This window comes from Malaclemys terrapin, chromosome 20 (assembly GCF_027887155.1).
Source record: "Malaclemys terrapin pileata isolate rMalTer1 chromosome 20, rMalTer1.hap1, whole genome shotgun sequence".
NCBI classification, from domain to species: domain Eukaryota; kingdom Metazoa; phylum Chordata; order Testudines; family Emydidae; genus Malaclemys; species Malaclemys terrapin.
This window is the reverse complement of record NC_071524.1, coordinates 4,064,700-4,080,133: the sequence shown is the minus strand read 5'-3', so window position 1 is coordinate 4,080,133 and position 15,434 is coordinate 4,064,700.

Genomic DNA, 15,434 nt, shown 5'->3' with positions numbered 1-15,434 from the left:
TCCTGTTGTGGGTGGAGGGTGGGGGGAAGGGGGTTCAGTTTGTTTGTTGTGCAGGAATTTTTGTAAAGGTCAGGGAAGGATGGATTTTACCTAGGGAGGTGGTGGCATCTCCATCCTTAGAGCTTATTAAGGGTCCAGCTGGGGTGATCTGATAAAGTCCTGGCTGGGATGATTTAGTCGGGTTTGGTCGTACTTTGAGCAGGGGGTTGGACTTGATGACCTTCTGAAGTCTCTTCCTACCCTAATCTTCTATGATTCTATGATTCCCTGGTTGTGGTGGGATCTGGGGGTTAGGAGGAGATGCTTTAAGGAAGGGGTTTGCCAAAGAGGCGTGTTCCCCTCGAATTCACTGGCAGCAGAGTGAGCGTGTTTGAAAATCACCCCAAGATGTTTGAAAGAATGAAAGTGACCCTGCTTCACACTCAGGGGGTATGGGGGCTACTCACCCACAAAGCAGCATCGACCGACCCAGCCAGTTCCCCAGAACCAGATCTGTTCTTCTGGGGTGGGGCTGGGAGTGGCCAGGCCTGGCTGGGAACCAAGGGTCTCCAGTCCATCTAGCTGCAGTGGGTAACGTGCAATGTTAACTCCATCAGCTACAGCTGCATGGGCAGCATGTGAGTGCCCCGTTCAGGGAAACTAGCCCTGGTTCCACCACTTCCTCCAAAGGCCATGCCTCCCCCCCCTTCTGTCCCCATCCCCCGCTGGAGCCTTGAGCGCCCCACCATGGCCAGAGGAGCCCCGCACCAGCCACCCTGAGTCCAGGCCCACCGGCTCGCCCAGGCCACCGGCCGACCCGCTCCAGCTGCCCTGGGCTGCCAGCTGGCCCACCTGTCCTGCCTACCATAGAGCCGCAACCCCAGCTGGCTTCAGAGGAGAGGCTGAGTGAGGGCGGGAAGAGGAGCAGCATGGGCAGACTTACGGGGGAAGAGCAGGATGTTGGCGAGGGGCCTCAGGGCAGAGCATGGGTAGAGCCACACCTGCCTGTTTGAGGCTTAGCCTCCCTGGTCTGATACCCACCACCCATATGCAGTTGGTTTAGTGCCAGGCAAGGCGCATCCACACATGGACTCACCCCGAAACACCCACAGTGGTTTCACTCACAGCATTTGTGAATTTGATGCAGGTCTGTGTGTGGGGCAACCAAGACGCTGCCCCCACATGCCTGCTGGGAAGAGCCAGGCAGCAGGGATGCTTGTGGGATTCAGAGTGCGCCGTACATGTGAATAACACACGGGGCAGATGGGGAGCTTCCAAGTGCTCCTGGCTCCCTGTCTGCCCATCACCCCACACAGAGACTCTGCAAGGACCCTACAGAGAGTCTCCAAGGGTCACTTCCCATTGCTCTGTAGCCAGCACCTGTCACGCAGGACTCCCCTTGACTACTGCTGCCTTCCCCCTCTGACCCTTCTGCAGCCCGCCGGGCTCGCTGCAGCACTTCTGAGGGCCACGGGGCCCATACGCTCGTTCTAAGCCCTGTGGGTGGGGCAGAAAGAGCCAGGTGGGAGACTAGGGAGTCCATGGGGTGCCCAGCTGCACAGAGAGAGGGAAAGCTGCATGGGGAGACTTGAGGCAGTGTCCAGGCTCTGCCAGTGTCTGGCCCAGTCTGGGTTCTCAGTGCAGCGACTGGTGGGGGTAAGGGGGACACGGCACACAGACCCTCAGTACCCGGAGTCCTCTCCCCTGACTCCCAGCAGTGTATGTTCCCTGCTTGCCTCCTGCGCACCCCATCCATAGGGCTCTGTAGCTGCCTCTCCCCAAACATTCCTCCCCCCCCCGCTCCTCTCATATGACCAGTTTCTCCCCACAGATACCCCCACCCTGCCCTCCTGGGTCATGGGAGCTGGTTAGCAGACTGGGCCAGAAAGGGGGCTCTGCAACTTCATTTCCACAGTATGCAGAGACATTAAAGTTGAGCCTTAAGGATGAACATTCAGCCTTTTTATATTGTGAGCAGCCCTGGGCCAAAAATCCAGTTTTATTTGGGTGGGAAATTTTCAAATAAAAAAATGTGTTCAAATTTTTTCACAGAAAATGTGTTTTTTTTTTCCAAAAAAATTCAAAGTGAAACAAAATAAAATGTCCACTAGAAAGAAAACAAAATGAACATTTTTATTAAAAAAACTGTCACTGAAAATTTCATTAAATCAAACAATTTTGGCCAAACATTTGACTGTAAATACTGTTCATGAAAAAAATTCCTGTTGAAATATGTCATCCAGTTCTAACTTTGTGAAAATGACGGTGTTCTCTTCAACATCTGTCCTAAGATGTTACAGATTTTCGGTTCCCTCCAATCTTAACTCCATGCTGACCTAGTGGGGTTTTGGGTGGTTGGTTTCTTGGCCATTTTGCTGAAGTAGAACAGGATATTTAAGTCTCATCTTTATTAGACTTTGCCTCCATAAATGGTGAAGCTGCCAATGTTCCCTGATTATCCAGAAGTAGGGCCTGCTGCCTTTCCCCTGAGTGTGAGCTGAATGGAGATGTAAGGTCCTAGCAGGGAGAACCAGCCATGGGAAGAAACCTACTCACAGCTGGACCTCTAAAAACAGACTCAGTGTCACCAAGGTGAGAGAGAGAGAGAGCACACGGCATCACTGATACTCCCTGTCCTTATTACTCCCCACAGGGAACGAGTCCAGCGTGACACCAGCAACACTCCTGAAGATCATATTGAATGTAAGAGCTTTTGGAGAGTATTGGGGTTCCTGGGGTCACCTGCACATGCAGGAGAAATGCAGGGGCTGGGAGTAAATGTGTTAATTGGTGGGGGATGGACAGATCCCAGGTCAGACTGTCTGGCCAAGAGTTAGAACAACAAACTGCCTGTGATCAAAGTGAATGAGGAGAAAAAATTCTCGTAGTCCCAGGGCTTGTGCATCTGAGTCCCTGAGGTTCCTTTGTCCCACCCTTTGCCTGTAACCCCAGTCCTGCATTGCTGTGGTTTAGGGGACTGAGGCAAAGTGTTACCAATTATCGTCCTTTATGGAAAGGGCACATCCTGGGGAAGCTCCCATTGGAAAGTGTTCCACCCCCTTCACTGGGAGCTGGGTGCAAGTGTGCCTCATAGGCATAGTTTAGGTGCCTCATGCACCTGGTCTCTTCTTTGAGCCAGGCTCTCTGACTCTCCCATGATGCACCAATTTCTCCCCTCTTTGTGACGGGAAATAGTACATCATGGGAGTCCCTGGTTGCAGTGAATCATGGGAGATGAAGCCCAGCCAGCCAGGCCAGCATGTAGAGGAGAATATGAGCATGAGGCAACTGCACTACAAGTCCCATGTGACACCCAGGTGGTATTTGAATCAGAATATTTCTGGTTTCGGCCAAAATAGTTCAGTTTGGGGACACTCATTTTTTGAACAAAATGTTGACATTTTCTGCGAAAAGCCACCTCTGTTTGTGACAAAATAGCTCTGTTGAAAACCCAGACAGACAGTTTCCACTGAACATCTTCCACAGCCGCATTAAATCCTTCTGCTTCGGTACCCCCTAGCGACCCTGATCAGGATCAGGTTCCATTGTGCTCAGTGCTGCCCACAGGGGAGCCCTGCCCTGGCTGGGGGAGAGGTGGGAGCTGGGAGCTGGGGGGTTAAAATTCGTGCCCAACGAGGTGCCTTCCCTTAAAGACATTTACACCCAAGTGACAATGTGTAACTGTCATTCTCTCCCCAGATGCCTCCGTGAATTGGCCGGGAAGCTCCAGGGTGAGTCGCAGCTTTTATTCATGACAAAGTGAAGTGATAGAAAAGAGCGATTCGTTTGCCTGTTCCAGCTCGGCAGTGACCCGTGAGCTTGGAACCTGGATTTACTCAGGATTCAGGTTGTGTCTGTTACCATGGTCTCACTGCTGCTGCCCCAGATCTCCATCCAGGAGCAGGTAGCTGCCTCCCATAGTTGCTGTGAGCCCGGCCAGTCAGGCCCTGCCCCACACAGACACACATCCAGGTAAGAGGAAAACATCCTTCCCAAACTCCACACCACAGTGATAGGGAATAAACCTCCACAGCCTGAAAATCTATCCGGCTACAGAGGGGCTTCCCCTACCAGCCTCTGCAGTCAGACAAACAACCAAGGCAGAGATGTTCAAGGTTTCAAAGTTCCCAATAAAACACCTGGGAACTGGACATTCAAATCTCCCAGGCGGGTTTGAAAACCTTTGAAATGTTACCCAAGTGGCAATTGGCTGTAGTGAGAAGCCCCAGCACCACTTACTGCTAACCATCCCCATCGTGGGGAAGGAAGACGGACAATGGGTAAAATCCTGGGAGTTTCACATTGACAACAATGGAGCAGGATTTCCCCCAGTGGGTTTGCATGTGATGTAGGTGTCAGTGGGGTGTGCACGGGCTCACACTGCTAGCAGCGGCTGTGCCGTGGTGCACACACCCTGGGTACCATGTTAGTGGCAGGGAAAGCTGCTAACACAGAGCTTCCTTACTCCAACTGCTTCCTTATGATAATTATTTGTCCACACTCCAGCTAATATTGGCAATGAACAATAACCCTGGATTTTTATTTCTCCTCCTCTAAAGTTCCATGGGAGGAGTTTGGGTCACTGAAGTTCTCTCCTAGTATTATTATTATTATTATTTATTATTATGTAACATGTTATTGAGTGTTTAAAGCAGTGTCACAAAGGGAAGAGCTGTGCGCTGCTATCATGGAGGCATAGCTGATCTCCTCAGAGTTAAGGTTGAAGTTAGCATCCCATTAGCAGCCTGAATTTCACACACACACCACAAATCCATTCCAGAGGATATGAAATTTGATAACCATGTCACATCACTGTGTTGATCTTGTCCTGAAAGTTTGGGGCAAACTCAAGTGATTGCAGGGAGATGGAGTCTCATTCACTTTTCAGAGATTTTCCTAGTATTACTTTGGCTGTTCTTATACTAACAAACACTGATTTATCCTTTAGAGCTTTTAGTAAATGATTGTAGGACAGGGAACTACTTACAGAGATATTTATGACTCCTGTGAATTCAGAAGCTAGTTTAACCCTATGAAAATTATATATATAGGTGTAACCCTTCTGCCCCTCTGAGTTGTCAGCAACAAGGGCCGGGTTCAGTATCTAGGGGTTCCGTTTTAATAACACAATGCAAGACCAGCTCAAGCCGCCACCCAGTGACCTGGGACAATTACATACCACCCTCCGGGTGCCTCTAGGAGGCAATACTTCCCCTCTCATAAGCACGGAGTCTGAGTGTAGCAAAAGCCTTTTAATAAAGGAGGGAAACAATGTGGCATTATGTTGGGGAAACACCACAAACAGGATTCATAACACAAACCATGTAAGTTTGGCAGTCTCTTTTTCCCCTCAGGGTCCTAAGTCCAATCACCCCAAAGTCCAACAACCCAAAAGTCTCTGCCCCTGGTCAGTGCCGCCCCAGAGTTCAAAAGTTTATCTGCAGAGTTTTACCCCCCCAGCCTGGGTGGAAATAGGGGGGCACACGGGGTGTTAAGGGGCACCTTACGTGGTCCGAGGCCGACTGCCCCGCCTCTCCGTGGAGTTCTGCTGCAGCCTTCACCATGAATGGCTCCACTCTACCAGCCGTGCCGCGCCTCCAGCTGCCCCCGCAAACTGCTATGCTCTGCTCTGCTCCGCTCCGCTTGCTGTTCTGTGGTCTGCTCCAACCGTCTCACAAACTGCTCTGCTCTGCCAGCCGTGCCACTCCACCAGCCATCCCATGAACTGCTCCAGCTGCCACCGCAAACTGCTCAGCAGGCTGCTCCAACCATCCCACAAACTGCTCCACTCTGCCAGCTACTTAGCAATATATCTTCAGGCTCCCCCATTAGTTAACACCACACTCAGTGATCTCAGCTCAGCGATTTTATCTCTTAGTAATTTCAGCTTGTAGTAGGGGAGCCCCAATGCTGGTGCACTATTGGCCCAAAGTGAATTCAGCTCAGCAATCTCTAGCTAGATTCCTAATGGAAGCAAAATTAGCTCTGCTATTTAACAGTGGGGAGGGGGAGAAATAGTACAATTGGTGTTCCAGGCCCTCAAAGGGGGTAGAGGCCCAAGCCCATCTCAATTCACTGGGTTTTGTAACCCATAGCCCTTGTCTAGCGAGTGCTACTTAGTTAATGGTGAGTCCCTCTGTCATACACCAGTTCCACTGGCCTTGATTCACAGAGTCAGGGTAACAACACTTTATTCTTCCTGCCCCAATAACAGAGAAACTGGGGATTCCACACTAGCCAAAGTAACCACTTTCAGTTGCTGTTGTCCCAGGCTGGGGTGTGCCTATGCAAACAAGATTAGCCCCTGACGTTCTTTTCCACCCTTGCCATAATTCACCACCAGATGTCAGGGTAGAGCTCATCCTGACTCTGCTTACACAGGTTTCCCTTTGACCCAAGCAGTTAGCCAGTATTCTGCATCTTGGCATACACTAATTACACTGAGAGGAGAAAGTGATGACAGAGTCAGGTATGTTTGTTGATGCAACCCTACTTATTTACATAACATCTACAAAGTCCTGTTTCCCTGAACACAAACAGGAACCAGACAACAGAGGCACTTTCTTTGATTCCAGCTGCAAGCCTCTTTCCAGCCAGCACTCTGCCCAAAAGCTCTCACTCACTCTCAGCTTTCAGGGTCCTGCTATAAGTGCTCCTCTTGTTGCTTTCTCTGGTTGCTTCTGAGGTGTTTCTGCTACTTCTGTCACATAGCCTGACTCTGCTTTTCTTATCAGACCCAAAGGAACACTCTTGGACCACACACCCCTGCCATGCCCAGGCTTTTCTGCTGTCTAGTCCTTAGGTGGTGGTTTTCCATTGCTTGCATTAAAACTAAATAAAGGGGCATTTAATGGTTCCCTTATTTAGCTTGAATAGAAGGTGGTTATCACAGCCACCAAATTCAGCAAGGTACTGCAATTGCCCATAAATCAAAAACACACTTGTTGGGAGCCACCCAATCTCCAACAGAACAATGGAATAATAAAAAGTGCTTAGAACCATTATAAATATTGCCATTAGTAACATGAATCATTAAGATATCAAACTGGACAAGAAAAAACTACACTGCCCGCAGCACACATGAATCCTTATTTCAGATAAGATAAACCATGAAAAAGGCTAATGCAGTTCTAGGATATACCAGGTGAGGTATTTCCGGTAGAGACAGGGAAACATTTGTACCATTATACAAGGCACTGGTGAGACCTCATCTGGAATGCTGTGTGCAATTCTGGTCTCCCAGGTTTACAAAAGATGAATTCAGACTGGATGTGGTGCAGAGAAGGGCTACTAGGATGATCTGAGGAATGGAGAACCCACCTTATGAGAGGAGACTCAAAGATCTTGGCTTGTTTAGATTAACCAAAAGAAGGCTGAGGGGAGATATGATTGCTCTCTATAAATATATCAGAGGGATAAATAAGAGGGAGGTGGATGTTAAGCGATTTATGTTAAGTGAATGTGGATACAAGAACAAATAGATATAAACTGGGCATTAACAAGTTTAGGCTTGAAATTCGATGAAAGTTTCTAACCATCAGAGGAGTGAAGTTCTGGAACAGCCTCCCAAGATGAGCAATTGGGGCAAAAACCCAAAATGGCTTGGTAAGTTTATGTGGGGGTGGTATGATGAGACTGCCTGTAATCGCAAGTAGCTGATCTGCAACTGCTAACAGCAAATATCTCCAATGGCCAGAGATGGGACACTAGATAAGTCGGGCTCTGACTTACTACAGGTAATTCGTTGCCAGGTGTCTGGCTAGTGTGTGTTGCCCACATGCTCAGGGTATAACTGGTCACCATATTGGGGGTTGGGAAGAAATTTTCCCCCAGGTCAGATTGGCAGAGACCATGAGGTATTTTTGTCTTCCTTTTTAGCATGGGGCAAAGGTCACTTTCAGATTTAAACTAGTATAAATGGTGGAGTCTCTGTAATGTGAAGTCTTTAAATCATGATTTGAGGACTTCAGTAACTCAGTGAGAGGTTAGGGGTCTGTTACAGGAGAGGGTGGGTGATGTTCTATGGCCTGCAATCAGGAGGTCAGACTAGAGGATCGTGGTGGTCCCTTCTGAGCTTAAAGCCTATGAGTCTATAATAACAGCCCATCACAGGGAGAACCAGGCACTACCTCGATTGGGCTGGCATGGAGAGAGGGAGAAGTGCTCCTCTGCCAAGCTGGCAGGTGTCAGGGCAAAGCCCAGCTGTCTGGGGAGCAGAAAAGGGCCAGCCCAAGGCCGGGGAGGGGGAAATCTCAGCTGGCTGCCTCATAGGGGTTTAATAGAAAGTGGGGCCGCTGGTGTTTCCCAGCCTAGATGCCCATTAGAACAGCCCCTGATGTATGTACAGCAGTGCTGTCAGACGGACATTTTCTGGCTTCATTTCTCTGGCTTCAGGCTGGTTTAGCAGAAAAGTAACATCACTGTGTTTATCTTAAAGCATCCACGGCCCCCGAGAGAAGAGACATACGCGAATGTCGATCTGCAGCGGGACAGATGTCATTAATGCTCCACTTGCTGAAATGCAGGACTCGTCATTGTGCAGCTGCATCACAGAACCTCCAAAGGGGCCGTGCAGCAAAGAAGTGGGGGACCTTCTCTGGGACCACAGCAGGAGAATGCACAGCGCCCAAAGTACTGTAGGACACTGGAATATTCTTAGGGCAAATGTTACTTGTTTTCCATCTGGAAAAAAAGTTTCTTCTGAATAAAATTGGGAAAAGTACCCAAACTCTGTATTCCTGCCCCCAACTCTTTATATCAACAGCTCAGCTGCCAAGTCCTCTCAGCTCTGTTTAGAGATTCCATTGCCAACCCAAACTGTACAAAAATCATGAGGCAGCCCCCTACCCCAAAACCCAAGGTTGCCTTAAGAATTCATGAGATTTTTTTTTTTAATTATGCATTTTGTTTGCTTTTGTTTTACTTCTGGTGTTTGGCTGTATGGAGGTCAGGTTTTTCAGGTGTTCTTCACAACCAGGAGGGCTAGAAACTTACTCATTTCAACAAAACCCAAGATTTTCACATAATCCCAGCACCTCAGGAGTTCAGCTTTAAGAAAAACAGCGAATGTTATGAGATGTGCTGTGAAATTATGATAACTGACAAGAGCGTCAGGGTCCCCTTTGAATTTACAGATCTGTTTAATGTCATGCGGGTTTGTAGGGATGTGATGAAATATAAATAACAAAGAGTATTTGTCATAAACTATGGCTTTGTGAAACTGTTTTTAGCCTCATGTAGAGAATGCAGCCATGTGGATGCAAGAAAACATCATGCCAGTATTTCTCTACCTGGAAAACAGTCACTGCTTGAAGCAATTAAATGACTTTGGTGTATAGGTTTGAGTTGATGTTTGGCAGGAATTCTAGACAGGCGCCGGTTTTCTGTAAATGACAGCACCCAGCAGCTTATAAAAATTTGTGTTTGAGAACAATGATTGGCTGCTGCTGGGTCCTGTGTGCTTTAGAAAATCTAGCCACGGCCTTTAGGTGCCTAACTGAGAGCCGAACTCTGGGAAATCTGGCTGTGTTGTGAGATTTCAAATGAGCGACAGAAGCCCTGCTCCTGGTACAATCACACCTGAGCAATGTCTCTGGATCATGCTGCAGACACTGGTGGATTTGGGAATCGTTTTTTCCCTCTTGTACCTTTGTTTTGTGTTGCTAGTTCAAGCTCTTTGAACCATTGTGAGTGTGTTTAACTATCCAGAGAAGCACTTTTCTGCAGGGCTTTGAGCTCCCTGGCACCTTTCCATAGCGACTCGGGCAGCTTTCAACTTTCAGGTAGTTAAGAAACTGAATTGGGGGTGGGTGGGTGAGGAAGTGTCATCTTTGTGATTGGAGTCTTCTGCTTCAGGTGCATGCAGACGATAACTCGCCTCCTTTCCTCCCTCTCGGCTGGCTTTTCCTTAGCTTTGCCACCCCCAGCGCTAAAAAATCAGGCTTAAAAAACAAGAGACTTTTTATAAATAATCAGTGTTGGGTTTTATATTTGCTTCCTGGTGTTGGAGCCTTTAAATAACACAAAGAGGTTCAGGAACATTAATCCCAATTAACTAAAGGTATCAATTTAAAGTACTACATTAAATTCCTATGTGGACACTCTTACTCAGAATTAAAGCCTTAATTCAACTGGTATCTAAACTCACTTGCAAAGTGACCTGAAGTGTGAGTGGGAGAGTGGAGAGGGGCCTGTGGAGATACCATTGAGCAGCTCAAAGCAGGGTGTTGAGGAGACACCATTGCTCAGTGCTGCACAATAGGCCCCTGCTGTAACAGGTAACTGCTGCAGCCTCCTTCAGTTTCCCCCTCCCTTCCCCGGATGGTGATGCTGTCAGTCACTCTGCCCTGCAGCCTGCAGAGCTCTGCTCACTCCCAGCCAAGCCAGGGCCACACCGAGCTCTGTCAGATTTTAGCCCCCATGAATGCCCCAGCCAGACAGCCCGGCCCAGCTCCTTCCTTCTGTACAAATTATCCCTCCTGCAGAGAAGCTGTATGACTGGGGGAATGGATGGGCTCATGGTTAAGGCACCATCATGGAACTTCCGGGAGACAGGGATTGAATTCCCAGCTCGGCTACTAAAACTCAGTGGAGATTTTTTGGTTGGGTAGCTCCCAGTACCAAGGGGAAGGGTTGATGGGAAATCAGAACCCTGAGACCGACAGTCCCCAAGGGCAATGGGGAGAGGCCAATGCTCCGGGTCAGCCTGATTGACAGGGCAGGCAGGCTAATGAGGGAGTGAGGAGGCCAGGGGGTCCAGTTCTTTGTCTGAGCTGGAGCTACCTGGGCCAGAGTGGGGAAGAGCTAAGGAGAGAGCAGGAGCCGGAGCTGAGCTGGGAGCAGGGCCAGGCCGGCCAGAGAGAACCAGAGAAGCAGCCCAGGGAGCAGACCTGTGCTGGGAGCAGAGCTGCATCAACCTCTTAGATTGTGAACTCTTACAGGTGAGGGCTGTCTCTCACTAAGGGTTCGTCTGCACAGGGAAATGGACCAGCAGAACTACACTGGTGTAATTAAACCATTACAGTCATCCTGGGATAACTTCCCATGGGGACACTCTTTTTCCGGAATCAGAGAGCCTTGGTCATGGTTAGTTTAAACCAGTGGTTCTCAAACTAGGGCCGCCGCTTGTTCAGGGAAAGCCCCTGGCGGGCCAGGCCAGTTTGTTTACCTGCTGCGTCTGCAGATTCGGCTGATTGTGGCTCCCATTTGCTGTGGTTCACCGCTCCAGGCCAATGGGGGCTGCAGGAAGGGCAGCCAGCACGTCCTTTGGTCTGCGCCGCTTCCTGCAGCCCCCATTGGCCTGGAGCAGCAAACTGCGGCCAGTGGGAGCCGCGATCAGCCAAACCTGTGGATGCGGCAGGTAAACAAACCGGCCTGGCCTGCCAGGGGCTTTCCCTGAACAAGCGGCAGACCAGCTTTGAGAACCACTGGTTTAAACCATTTTCAAAGTGACGTAAGCTAAAATTGGACAAAGCCCCTTGTACACTGGAATAAGAGTGTCCCCACGGGGAGTTATCCCAGGATAGCTGTAGTGGGTTAGTTAGACCAGTATAGTTCTGCTGGTCAATTTCCCCATTCAGACCAGCCCTTACTCTCTGCAGCACCCAGCACAAAGGGACCCTGACCCCGCTGGGGTAGGGTGACCAGATGTCCTGATTTTTTAGGGACAGTCCTGATTTTGGGGTCTTTTTCTTATATAGGTTCCTATAACCCCCCATCCCCGTCCTGATTTTTCACACTTGCTGTCTGGTTGCCCTACTCGGGAGGGTCCTGTTATATAAATAATAATGGCAAAATGTAGTCGGGGCTCAGTGGCCAGGTGCTTGACAAGGAGCCAAGGAACAAGGTCTCTGTCCCTGCTTCACTATTCCGTACCCGAGCTGGGCATTCTTCTGTCTCCAGTGGAGCCTTGGGATTCAGCTGTCAGACTGTGAGTGTAACCCACGTGCCAAATAGGGAGATATCGCTGTAGAAGATCTAGAGACGTGGGGAGAGGAATAAGTTGTGTCTGGGGCATTATTGCTGGGCAGATGCACAATTAGCATTGCACACCCCCAAGTTTTGAAATTGGGTGTAGTAGTTTTGGGCAGGCTCCATAGGCTCCCTATAGCTGGACACATAAACTCCATTGAAAGCCAGTAGTCAGGGCAGCTGCTTTACTAAAAAACCATGTTACCTGCCTGGGCTGGGAAAAGCTCAGCTCTAGGAGCAACAAGCAAGCTGCTTTCCTGTAGCTCTGAATTATTTCGGAGCAGGTTAGTGCTATTGTTAACTTCCCAACAGGAAGCACTAGAAGTGTTAGTTAAAAAAAAAATGGTGGGAAAACTGCTTTCATTATAGTTGCATACCTTACACATTACTGAATTTTAGTCAAATTGTCTTAACCAGTCTGGTTCACCAACTCTCATCTTATTGAAATGTAATAATAAAGAAAAGTCATCTATATTTTGCCGTTCTCAAGTTTTGTATTTGTTTGTAACAGGGTTTTCCATTTCAATATTGAGCTAATTAACTAATTAAATAGTATTAACTAAGTAATTCCACAGTCCAACAGATGAGAACAAGGCTCCATGAATTCCAGTTAAAAACCTCTGTAAGCAAGAGAAAAAATATGTACCGTGTTTTTCACTGAGCAAACTATATAAAGTTAATAAACAAAGACTAGTTTCAGAGTAGCAGCCGTGTTAGTCTGTATCCACAAAAAGAACAGGAGTACTTGTGGCACCTTAGAGACTAACAAATTTATTAGAGCATAAGCTTTCATGGACTACAGCTCACTTCTTCGGATGCATGGAGTGAAAATTACAGATACAGGCATAAGTATATATTGACACATGAAGAGAAGGGAGTTACCTTAAAAGTGGAGAACGAATGTTTAAGGCCAATTCAATCAGGGTGGATGTGGTCCACTCCTAATAATTGACGAGGAGGTGTCAATACCAAGAGAGAGAAAATTGCTTTTGTAGTGAGCCAGCGACTCCCAGTCCCTATTCAAGCCTAAATCGATGGTGTTAAGTTTGCAAATGAATTGTAGCTCAGCAGTTTCTCTTTGAAGTCTGTTTTGAAATTTTTTGTTGAAGTACAGCTACTTTTAAATCTGTTATTGAGAGTTTAGGGAGATTGAAGTGTTCTCCTACTTTTGTATGTTACCATTCCTGAGGTCTGATTTGTGTCCATTTATCCTTTTACATAGAGACTGTCCGGTTTGGTCAATGTACATTGCAGAGGGGCACTGCTGGCCCATGATGGCATATATTACATTAGTAGATGTGCAGGTGAATGAGCCCCTGATGGTGTGGTTGATGTGGTTGGTTCCTATGATGGTGTCACTAGAGTAGATATGGTGACACCGAAGGCAACGGGGATTATTTCAGGCAAGGGGGATTGTTACAGGGATTGGTTCCTGGGTTGGTGTTTCTGTGGTGTGGTGTGGTGTGTAGTTGCTAAATGGACACAAATCAGACATCAGGAATGGTAACATATAAAAGCCAGTAGGAGAACATTTCAATCTCCCTGGACAGAATGGTTTGTTTTCATTTCCATGTCTGCTTTCAGATTTGCCTTGGTTGTTAACACCCATATGAAGCACACAAATGCTACTTGCCCTGGCTTTAGATGTGCAAATTTGGGCACCCAGACAGGAGCAGGACTCACAAGGTGAGTGAATGCCACAGCTGGGAATGGAACCCAGGAATGGAACCCAAGCCCTGAGTGTTAGCCCCAAGATCCTTCTTCCCACTCTCTTCAATGGGAAGTCTCAGGTATTGTCCGTGCATGGAAGTGACACCTTTGGGCATGGAAGCAAAATATAACCACTGGCTGGAATCTGTCTGGATTACGGTGCAGCAGTAGTTAAACCAGAGCTAGGGTTGCGTTAAAGACATTTGTGTTTTGACCATGGAAGGGATGACACATAAACTGTGGTTTTGAGTGAGTTTTAATAAAACAAAACCTGAGTTATAATCTTTAGTCAGTGATGGACTCTTTGGGGTATTGATTGTACAGTTTGTGTCTCGTACCATATCCCACTGGCCCAGCCAGTTCCCCCAACCTGGGACTGGACGAGAGCCTGAGTCCCCTCTATTGGAAAGGCCCCATATCCCATTTCATTTCTGGCTGAGATTGGAGGGTTGAAACCATGGATGTCTGATCTCTGTTTTTAGCTGAGGCTGTCATGAGATTCCCTGCTGGTTGGGGAGTGTCACAGTGGGGTTAGAACTGAAGGAACAGAACCAGACAGCAGGAGATCGTAATTTTCCAGTTGATTATATATATTACAGCAGCCCTGGAAACCCCAGACCCCTTTGAACTGGGGGCTGCACAGACACTAACGGCTTCTGCAGGGGGAAATTGACCAGCAAAACTATGCTGGCCTAGCTAAACCACTACACCTATCTCGGGATAACTCCCAGTGGGGACACTCTTACTCCAGTGCATGAGAGGCTTTTTCCAGTTTACCTCAAGGTGAAAATAGTCCTGAGGGACTTAGGTGCACAAGGCAGTGGGCACAGAGCATGATCATGCATTTGTGCTCCTAAATCCCTTAGGGGCTTTGAAAATTCTCCCCTGAGACAAGGCAGAATTATTGTCCCCATTTCACAGATGGGGGCTGAGGCCCAGGGAAAGGAAGTGACAGGCCCAAGGATTCTGTAGCAGAGCTGGGAATTGAACCTTAAATTTCTAGAAGTGCTAACTTGGTGCCTTAACCATTAGCTCATCCTCCTCCTCTATATTTACAGCCCCTCTGCAGGAGGGATTATTTGTAGCGAAGGAAGGAGCTGGGCTTGGCTGTCTGACTGGGACAGTTCATGGCAGGGCTAAGATCTGACAGAGCTCGGCGTGGCCCTGTCTTGGCTGGGAGTGAGCAGAGGTCTGCTGGCTGCAGGGCAGGGGGTTGCCAATGCCAGGTGCAAAAAGGGGACCTAGCAGTGTCCAGTCAGGTGTACCTTGAGGGTCCAGTTACTGGGATAGGGGGAGAGGTGCCAGGTCATCAACCCACCCCAGCAGCTCCCAGCTCAGCCCCAGACCAGAGGGAGCCCAGCAGGGAAGGGAGCAGGAGACGATCCAGAGAGGAGGAATGCGGGGGGGAGCAGAGAGAGATGGGGGGAGACAGGAGAGGACCAAGTGGGGGGTGGGGGGGCTGGGAAGAGGTGGAGAAGGGGCAGGGCCTTGGGGGAAGAGGCAGGCAGGGGTGAGGCCTCAGGGATCTGCTTTTCAGCCAATAGAAAGTTGGCAACCCTAGTCAGTGACTGACAATGTCCCTGTTGGGGGAAAGGAGGGGGACTGAAGGAGGCTGCAGGAGTTACCTGGGCAAAAACTGTTACCACAGGGGCCTATTCTGCACCAGTGACCAATGGTGTCTCCCCAACACCCGCTCAGAGCTGGTCACTGGTATCTCCCCAGCCTCTGCCCCACCCTTCCTCGTGCTCACAGCTGGTCAATGGGGATCCCCATTG